This window comes from Mytilus galloprovincialis, chromosome 8 (assembly GCF_965363235.1).
Source record: "Mytilus galloprovincialis chromosome 8, xbMytGall1.hap1.1, whole genome shotgun sequence".
Taxonomy (NCBI): domain Eukaryota; kingdom Metazoa; phylum Mollusca; class Bivalvia; order Mytilida; family Mytilidae; genus Mytilus; species Mytilus galloprovincialis.
The window spans coordinates 45,863,863-45,872,949 of record NC_134845.1 but is presented as its reverse complement, the minus strand read 5'-3'; the positions used below and the strand labels follow the sequence as shown (position 1 = coordinate 45,872,949).

The following is a 9,087-nucleotide window of genomic DNA, read 5'->3' as shown; positions in this document are numbered from 1 at the left end:
TTAATACCAACTGTGTAAGCTGAACATTTTGATACAGTGAACAAAAAAAATGCCAAAGATGTAATGTTTATGTACTTAAATTAAAGTCGTTATGTTAATGTTATTATTGGTATTGTGTGTTATCAATATTGTTTCACGTAACAAAGAAAAACAAAATCAGCAGGGATATTTGGAGAATGACTAAAATGAAGCCACAATTTTGGCCTGAAGTTGTACCATGGTAAAATTCTTTTACAATTAAAGAAAACTTGTTTTAATCTTACAGTTTTTCTTTGCATAGTTATTTGGTAGTTTTACTGTTTCAATTACATACAAAGCACTGAAAATGTTAACTAGAGCCTGTGTCGCTCACCTTGGTATATGTGCATTTAAACAAATTACACAAATGGATTCATGAAAAAATTGTGTTTTGGTGATGGTGATGTGTTTGTAGATCTTACTTTACTGAACATTCTTGCTACTTACAGTTTTCTCTATCTATAATAAACTTAGCCCTTCCGTTACAGAGGAAAATATTTTGTAAAAATTTACAAAAATTTACCAAATTAATGAAAATTGTTCAAAACTGACTATAAAGGGCAATAACTCCTTGAGGGGTCAACTGACCATTTTGTTCATGTTGAATTATTTGTAGATCTTACTTTGCTGAACATTATTGCTGTTTATGGTTATCTCTATCTATAACAGTATTCAAAATAATAACCAAAAAGGCCAAATTTCTTTAAAAATTACCAATTGGGGGGCATCAACCCAACAACCAATTGTACAATTCATCTGCAAATTTCAGGGCAGATAGATATTGACTTGATAAACCATTTCACCGCTTGTCAAATTTGCTATAAATGCTTTGGTTTCAGAGTTATAAGCCAAAATCTACATTTTAACCTTATGTTCTATTTTTAGCCATGCCAGCCATCTTGGTTGGTTGGCTGGGTCACTGCACACATTTTTTAAAATAGATACCCTAATAATAATTTTGGCTTAGTTTGGTTAAATTTTGTCTAGTAGTTTCAGAGGAGAAAATTTTTGAAGATCACAAAAATTGGTAAAAAATGACTATAAAGGGCAATAACTCCTTAAGGGGTCAACTGCTTATTTTAGTCATCTTTTTTGTAGATCTTACTTTGCTGAACATAATTGCTGATTACAGTTTATCTCTATCTATAATAGTATTCAAGATAATAACCAATAACGGCAAAATTTCTTTAAAATTACAAATTCAGGGGCAGCAACTCAACAACCAGTTGTCCGATTTATCTGAAAATTTCAGGACAGATAGATCTTGACCTGAAAAACAGTTTTACCCCATGTCAGATTTGCTCTAAATGCTTTGCTGCATTTTACCCCTATGTTCTATTTTAAGCCATGGCGGCCATCTTGGTTGGTTGGCCGGGTCACCGGACACATTTTTTAAACTAGATACCCCAATGATGAGTGTGGCCAAGTTTGGATTAATTTGGCTTAGTAGTTTCAGAGGAGAAGATTTTTGTAAAAGTTAACGACGACGGACGCCGGACGCAAAGTGATGGGAAAAGCTCACTTGGCCCTTCGGGCCAGGTGAGCTAAAAAGGAACTATTTCTAGCAAAAGGCGGATGAAAAGTGGGTTTTTTTTTCATTTTTCAAGGTATAAGGGATTTGTCTCGGGAAAATGGCTAGACTAACTTAATTGTATAGGTATTTATATGCATGTGTTATCCCATTTCATATTTTATGGAATATTATTTCGTCTATTCTCCATAGCTTCTTATCCTAATACAATACAAAGTTTTGTCTAGAGGGATTTCGCCGTAGTCCTGTAATTATTCTAGCACCTCAGACTCGTGCTTGGAGCAATTGCTCAAACATAGGTCTAATAAAAGCATAATAAAGACGTATGAGTACTTATATAATAACTTGACGAAGCACTATATAGGAGCAACTTTTTTATAAAATATATCAATATGTGTGTTCAATGAGGCTGATGACTGACATATTATCCCACGATGACAGAGATTATTTATTTTCTCAACCTTTCGCCATTTATTTAAAAAAGAAGAATGGATGTTCCGTTTCTTTTCTAGAAAGTACAATATTTTTAGCTTTCTTTGAATTAAATTGAACATTTCATGAATTTGCCCAATTTGAGATAACATCTAATTCATCAGTCAAAGAAGCAGCTGCTACAGCATGATAATCGTCTACTATAACAAATGAAGAGTTGTCGTCTATCCTGGTATCTATGATGAGTTTTATCTACAAAAAGTCTAAAATCATTAGGAATGTCTTTTACTATAAATAAACTCATCATAGATACCAGGACTAAATTTTGTATATTAATGAGAAACAAAAAGGGTCCAAAAAGTGATCCCTGTGGGACACCTGCATGAACACTTTTAAGAGTTGATGAAAAGCCTTCTGAAACTATCTTTCTGACGGTCTGAACGATAACTTTCTATTCAAGGTAAAAGCTGATCATTTAAGCCAGAGTGTTCAAGTTTAAATAAAAGTCCTTTATGCCAACTTTATCAAAAGATCTACATCACAAAATACAAACCTTACATCCCTCCCACTCTCCATATTACTGATAATTTTATGATTTGTTTTGATTGATTAATTAACAGTAGTCTGGCTTGAATCCAGATTGAAATTTTTGACACAATGTTGGTACTCCTCGCATAATTATACAAATGCTTAAAACGAACCTTTTCTTTAATTTATAAACAATACTAGTATAAAAAAAAAGTAAAATCACAAAAATACTGAAAATCAATTCGGAAAGTCCATAATCACATGGCAAAATCAAATAACAAAACGCATCAAAAACGAATGGACAAGAACTGTCATATTCCTGACTTGGTAAATATTTTCAAAATGAAAAAGAGCTGCTCATTGAAACTTAACATCAAATTATTGAAAGATATCACTAAGAAATATCGGGAGAACTGTAAGTGTAGCAAATAACAACGTTTAAAAAAAACACAGTTATGGAACCCAAATGGACAAACCTGTTGGAGGAAGACCTGCCAATATTGGAACTCATAATGTTATATTGGCATCATCTTACTATAAATACAGAAAGCCTTCAGTTAGTGCTTATGTAATGAAGGGGCGGAAAGTTGTTGACATTATTTACACCAGACAGGTATCTGACAGTATGATTTCATTAATTCTAAAAAGTATTAATTACCAAGAAAAAATATATATATATCCAAAAGAATCGTGCACAGAATGAAACTTGGCACGTAATTATGCTTATTTAGAAATAATACACTAATTCAATAACAATCTATTGCTTTGATGAAAGTTCAGTTATTCAGTAATGTGACTGTTCTTAAAGCAGTCGAATTTCAAAGGAAGGCTTCAAATGCAACTTTCATTAATATCTTTTACTCTGGGTGTAGATTACTTCAATATAGTAAATGGATAAAATATATTTTCCCTTTTCTTGGAAGCAGTACAAGAGACAAATAATAACAAGCTGTTCAATGTCAGAGAGGAGATACATTAGTAACGGACAACTGTGGCTTTCACCATGGACGATTAACCGAAGCCCACCTTACAATTAGTTTTAATTAAGTGGAATTTCACAAGTTTCAGCCACCTCATCATCCAGAATTAAATACATATGAACATTGTTTTTGGAGCTGTAAGAAAGCTACCATTTGATTTTTATGTGGGGGAAGAAGGGGGGGGGGGGGGGGGGGGCTAGAATAAAAATTGAAGAAATATGCAGAACAGGAGTTTTAAGTTAAAAAAAACGCACGATAAGACACTTTACCAAATAAAAATGCATGATGACAATTTATGCAAATAAATGCAGGATAAACTAATAAAATAAAGCAGGACAGAAAAGATATTACAACTTAAAAAAGCAGGACAAAATTTTTCATCGTCATTGTTCGGCGAGATCAGTAAAATATGGACCTATTATTTCAGACCAACCCTTAAGAATGATTGATGGTAGTAACCGTGCAGTGGCAAATACTTCACGCATTTTAAAGATGCGAACAGATTAACAACACATACAATAGTGAGGTTCTGTAGGTTGTGTAACACAAACCGGGAGGGGTGACAGTCGGTGAAATTCAGACCACTGAAAAGTTGGGATAAATTGGATAGGGACAGAAATTATTCCTTTATAACAGGCAACCTACTTATTCCTTTATACAATGTAACAGGCCACCTACTTATTCCTTTATAACAGGCCACCTACAGATCCCTCAATGAGTTGTTGCAAGGGTTCTTAACTTGGATATAGCGTGGTGCTCTATCTATAAAAAAAAAAGCAATAGTAGTATACCTTCCTTAAAAGTCCTGTATGCTAATGTTACGCATAAAACTTAGAAACTCGCAGAAACTTAGTCTGTTCACGGACGGGAAAACTGGAAAGAAGCATCGGTAGCTCTCGACTTCGGGAACAGTTCACGATCGGATAGCCTGGTGTATCGGGTGCCGTGTCAACTTTCTCGGCGATCCCCGTATATCCTTAACTCAAGGGGTACAATCAAAATCACGTGATGGATATACACACACCGGAAGTTACAGTCGAACTCGCCGCTTGAAAGGTTAGTAGTTGCATTTTCTTGTTTATATCAATTAAATTTTGATTAATAAGTTGGCACACCGAATGTCGGATAGTATGTAGTTTTAAAATACACAATTGTTTTTGCTAGAAAGCGTGCAGTTATTGCAAACACTTCGACGGTGTTATTTTGGAACTGTGTCAAAGTGTTCGCATTAACTACACGCTTTCCAGCAAGGATAATTGTGTATTTCAAAACTAGATAGTATCCTACATTCGGTGCACTACCTTATTTATTAAATTTTATTGATATAAACAAGTAAATACGACTACTTACCTTTCAAGCGGTCTGCTCGACTGTTACTACCGGTGTGTGTATATCCATCACGTGATTTTGATTGTACCCATTGTAACTACAAAGGCTAGGCCCCTGTACACGTGCGACAAGCGACGCCCACGGTGAGTAGAACAACCCCTTCTCTCTTCTACTACCTTCTCCGGCACCTTTCCATGATTTTCGATCGTGTTTAAATGCAGCCCTGAGTCAAGGGTGAAAAGGCTACTTTGGGACTTGGTCGATTTGCAAACAGTGACATCCCACCCCCATGTACCGAGGAGTAACGGCTGTTGCCAGGCCTCTGCCAATCGAGGACTACGTAGGCCTTATGGGTTTAGAAAATACCCCGTTGTTCAAAGCCCGAAACCCATTACACAAAAAAATTAAAACGGCCTTCCCTCTTGCTGTCTTGTAAAGGGTTCCGCATAGGGATGTAAAAATGTTCCCCATAAGAGTTCGTTATTTCATTTGGCGACGGATAAAGAGAAAGGCGCCGGTAATATTTGCGCGTAGTCTTCTTGCAGGCCGTGACCGGATAGGAGTTGTGTCATTTTATTCGGGAACCTTTAACGAGAAAGGCGTGGATAGGAATTGCCAATACTGATTGCTGCCTGCCCGAGCGATGTACATTAGTACGAGGTCTCAGGCAATCCACACTAAAAAGTAAAAAAGCACCGGTCTTACCTTCTGTGAAAATGTTACATGTATCTGTAACCCTAACCCTAACCCTAACCCTACCCTAAGCTACAAGCAGTGGTGGAAAGTTTCATTAATCGCGGCCTTTGGCTTTTAGCGGGCGACCGCGGGTCTGACGACTAGCAGGGGTAAAAAATAATTATTTTTCATCGGGAAGAAATGTTCACGTCCGAGGATTTTTCTACGAGGTACATCGCAAGATCTTTTAGCGGGCTACCGCGGCCTCTTGCGACGAGCAGGGGAAAAGAGTTTAACTGTGAAAATGTTACACATAATTTTTTTGACTGTATCTGCCCTCTTTATGACGACCCTATAAATAATTACGAACATATTTTAAATGGACCGGACGGGTAATTCAATTGCGAACAAAATGAGCCCTAACTTTAAGAAATATCTTTAAAACTGAGAAAGTTACAAGTGTTTTTATGAGAAAGGTTGGAGTCTGATATTCACGTGACATACCATTTTAGTATATATAGGCAGCTTAAACTAGGCTTAAACACACTATTTGTAAACAACGAGTGTGTATTGTTAGTACCGTGAAGATGAGCCATCAAGCATCAAATGTGGATAGAATGGTGGAGGATGGCAATAGAGTGGACAGGGGGCGTCCGCTGGTGAGTAAATCGGATTTTTTTCGCGACATGGGGTACCTGTGAAAATGTTACCCCTCATACATACCCCACAGGGTACTTTGGTTGTGAAAATGTTACACATAAAAATTTTACGCGCAGGTTCGAGCCCCAAAGGAAGCACGATATCGAAATGGATATTTGTTGCCTTTTTTGGGGGGACGCCTGTAAAAAGCACTTAGATACAAAACAAAAAGAGTCGTTTTTTCTGGGTTTCCGTCAACAATAAAAAAAAATTCCCCATGAAAATGTCCGTCGACCTCTAGAAAGTACCGGTCGCCGGACAGCTTCTTTAACCGCGGCCTTTTCCATTTCCCTCTTATTCTTGTTACCAATGTATATATGTTTTTTCTTATTAAAGTATCGTTATAATTGTTGTTGTTTGTCCCTATCTGCGGGTAGGATCCGCGGATACAAATTGTCCACCTCCCCCTCCCCCTCCCCCCCCCCCCCCCCGCTACAAGCAGTGGCTGACAGTTTCATTGATCGAGGCCTCTGCCTTTCCCTTTCCGCTGGTACAAGGGGCGGGTATATCTGGTTCGTCCCTGCTTCAAGCAGCGGCGGACAGTTTCATCGGTTGCGGCCTTTCCCTTTCTGCCTATACGAGGCACGGGTAGATATGGTCCGTCCCTGCTTCAAGCAGCGGCGGACAGTTTCGTCGGTCGCGGCCTTTCCCTTTCTGCCTGTACGAGGCGCGGGTAGATATGGTCCGTCCCCTGCTACAAGCAGCGGTGGAAAATTTCATTAATCGCGGCCTTTGGTTTTTAGCAGGCGACCGCGGGTCTTGCGACTAGCAGGGGTAAAAAAAATATTTTTCATCGGGAAGAAATGTTCACGTCCGAGGATTTTTCTACGAGGTACATCGCAAGATCTTTTAGCGGGCTACCGCAGCCTCTTGCGACGACCAGGGGAAAACAAATTTCATCAGTGAATATTTCACATTTAAATTAATCATTCAGTGAAAATGTTACACATAACGGTCATATTGCAGATAATAGAGGACCCCTCCACGGGACTGACGAGTGGGACAGGCCCGAAGCACATCATCTTTCAAGATGGTGTGCCGAAGGTAGTGGTGCGGGATGTACCCGTAGCCAATATCCAGAGGTCCGGATGCGAGTGGCGGCCGACTAAGATGCACATGTCACAGCTGAGGACCTGGGGATCCCGACCACGGAGAAGCCCACGGAGAAGCCCACGGGGAAGCCCACTTTTGAGCCGGAGCTGACAACAAGCAGGATGGTGAGTAGGGTTATAAGTATCGATCTGTTACTTGTTGAAATCGGTCCACACTTTTGAAAATCAGCGATAATGTTACACATAACGTTTACATTTCATTTCATCGAGGATCCGCGGAAGAGGTTTTAGCGGGCGGCCGCGGGTAGTACGATTAGCCGGGGAAAAAATAATTTCAGCGGGGAGAAATTTGTATGTCCGAGGATTTTTCATCGAGAGGCAGCGGGCGGATATTCTCCAATCTTACACATAACATTTACATTGCAGGTTTTAATGGAAGAATCTAGCAGGGTGATCATTAAGGATCACCATGAGACCAGTAGGGTGGCCCGGAAGCACACCATTCTTCGGGATGGTGTGTGGAAGGAGCTGAAGTGGGTTTCCCCCGGAGTGAACATCCCACTGCCTAGTGAGCCTTAGTGGCTGGCCCGCGTCCAGGACGCCAGAAGCATGGACCAGCAGAGGATTCGACAGGAGGCAGCGTGGTGGGCACGGCAGGACAGGACTCGCTGCGTATCAGGCATTCTAGGAGCCTGTTTCTGGGGAAGAGGCAGTTGCGGGCAGGACTGGGACGGGCAAGCCTGAGAGTCGGCGGTGCAGCCAACCGCGTCCAGGCTTGGACAGACAGTTACCTTTCTATAGGTGAGTACCTTTACCTGCTATGTTAAATCTTTACTTTCAAGTCTTCATGGGGAACTACTGTGCTATGTATTCACACATTATTTTTTTTCAGGTAATGCAAACTTCATAGAGAACTGTTGTGCAATGTATTCACACATTATATATTTCAGGTAACTACCCGGGAGCCGGCCAGAGGATGGAGGTCCCTATTGACCTCAAGGTGGAGGTGGACGCTGGCACGGCCGACCCCGTCTTGTTCCAGGCGGTCCCTATTGACCCGATAGTGCCCAAGACAGAGCCTGTCACCGGTGAGTACCTTGTATTTAGATATTAGCCAACACTGTCAATCATTATCACTGTTAAGTACGTGAACATGCCTTGCTAATCTTTCCTTTCATTTTTTACAGAAGAGGACATGGTGGAGGAGGAGACCAGGGTCACACCGACCCCAACGCGGAAGGAGGGCATGACCCCAACGCGGAAGGAGGAGACCAGGGTCATGGCGACCCCAACGCGGAAGGAGGAGACCAGGGTCACACCGACCCCAACGCGGAAGGAGACCAGGACCAGCCAGCTGAGGGACGCGGTACAGGAGGCGTACCTTGAGGACTGACTCTGGTAGGTACATTGTATTTAGATATCGGCCCCAATGTTTCCTGCCTTATATCTTTTATGCGTAGCATTTTCACGGGCTATGCCTGTGGTTTATGGGTAGCATTTTCACAGTTTCTTCGGCTGTGCATGTTTTCATCGTGTATAATTTTCTGATACTTGTTCTTACAGGATTGCAGGACTTGGACCTGGAATGGTCCAAGCTGGACGAGAAGGAAGAGAGGAAGGGTGTATCCTTCCTTGGGAACCTGCTGGCGCAGCAGAGCAAGATGTTGAAGGGTTTCAAGAAGTCGCCGGCGCCAGCAGCTTGCCCAGCCCCGAAGGTTCGCCAGTTTAGGGGAGAGGAGATCGTCCAGGAGGAAGTCTATGGTGTTTTTCCCAGAGGCAGCTGACATCGTACAGGAGAAGCAGGATATGTAATTGTGATAATGCTACGCATAATGGTGAATAC

The 9,087-nt window shown here is 40.7% G+C and overlaps 1 long non-coding RNA gene across 1 annotated transcript; it reads left to right on the top strand.

The window, feature by feature from the left end:
• Positions 1–7,978: 7,978 nt before the first annotated feature.
• On the top strand, positions 7,979–8,586 carry LOC143043322 (uncharacterized). Its single transcript, XR_012968310.1, has 3 exons — positions 7,979–8,045; positions 8,195–8,332; positions 8,432–8,586. It is a non-coding gene; the product is annotated as an uncharacterized LOC143043322 (long non-coding RNA).
• The last annotated feature ends 501 nt before the right edge of the window (positions 8,587–9,087 follow it).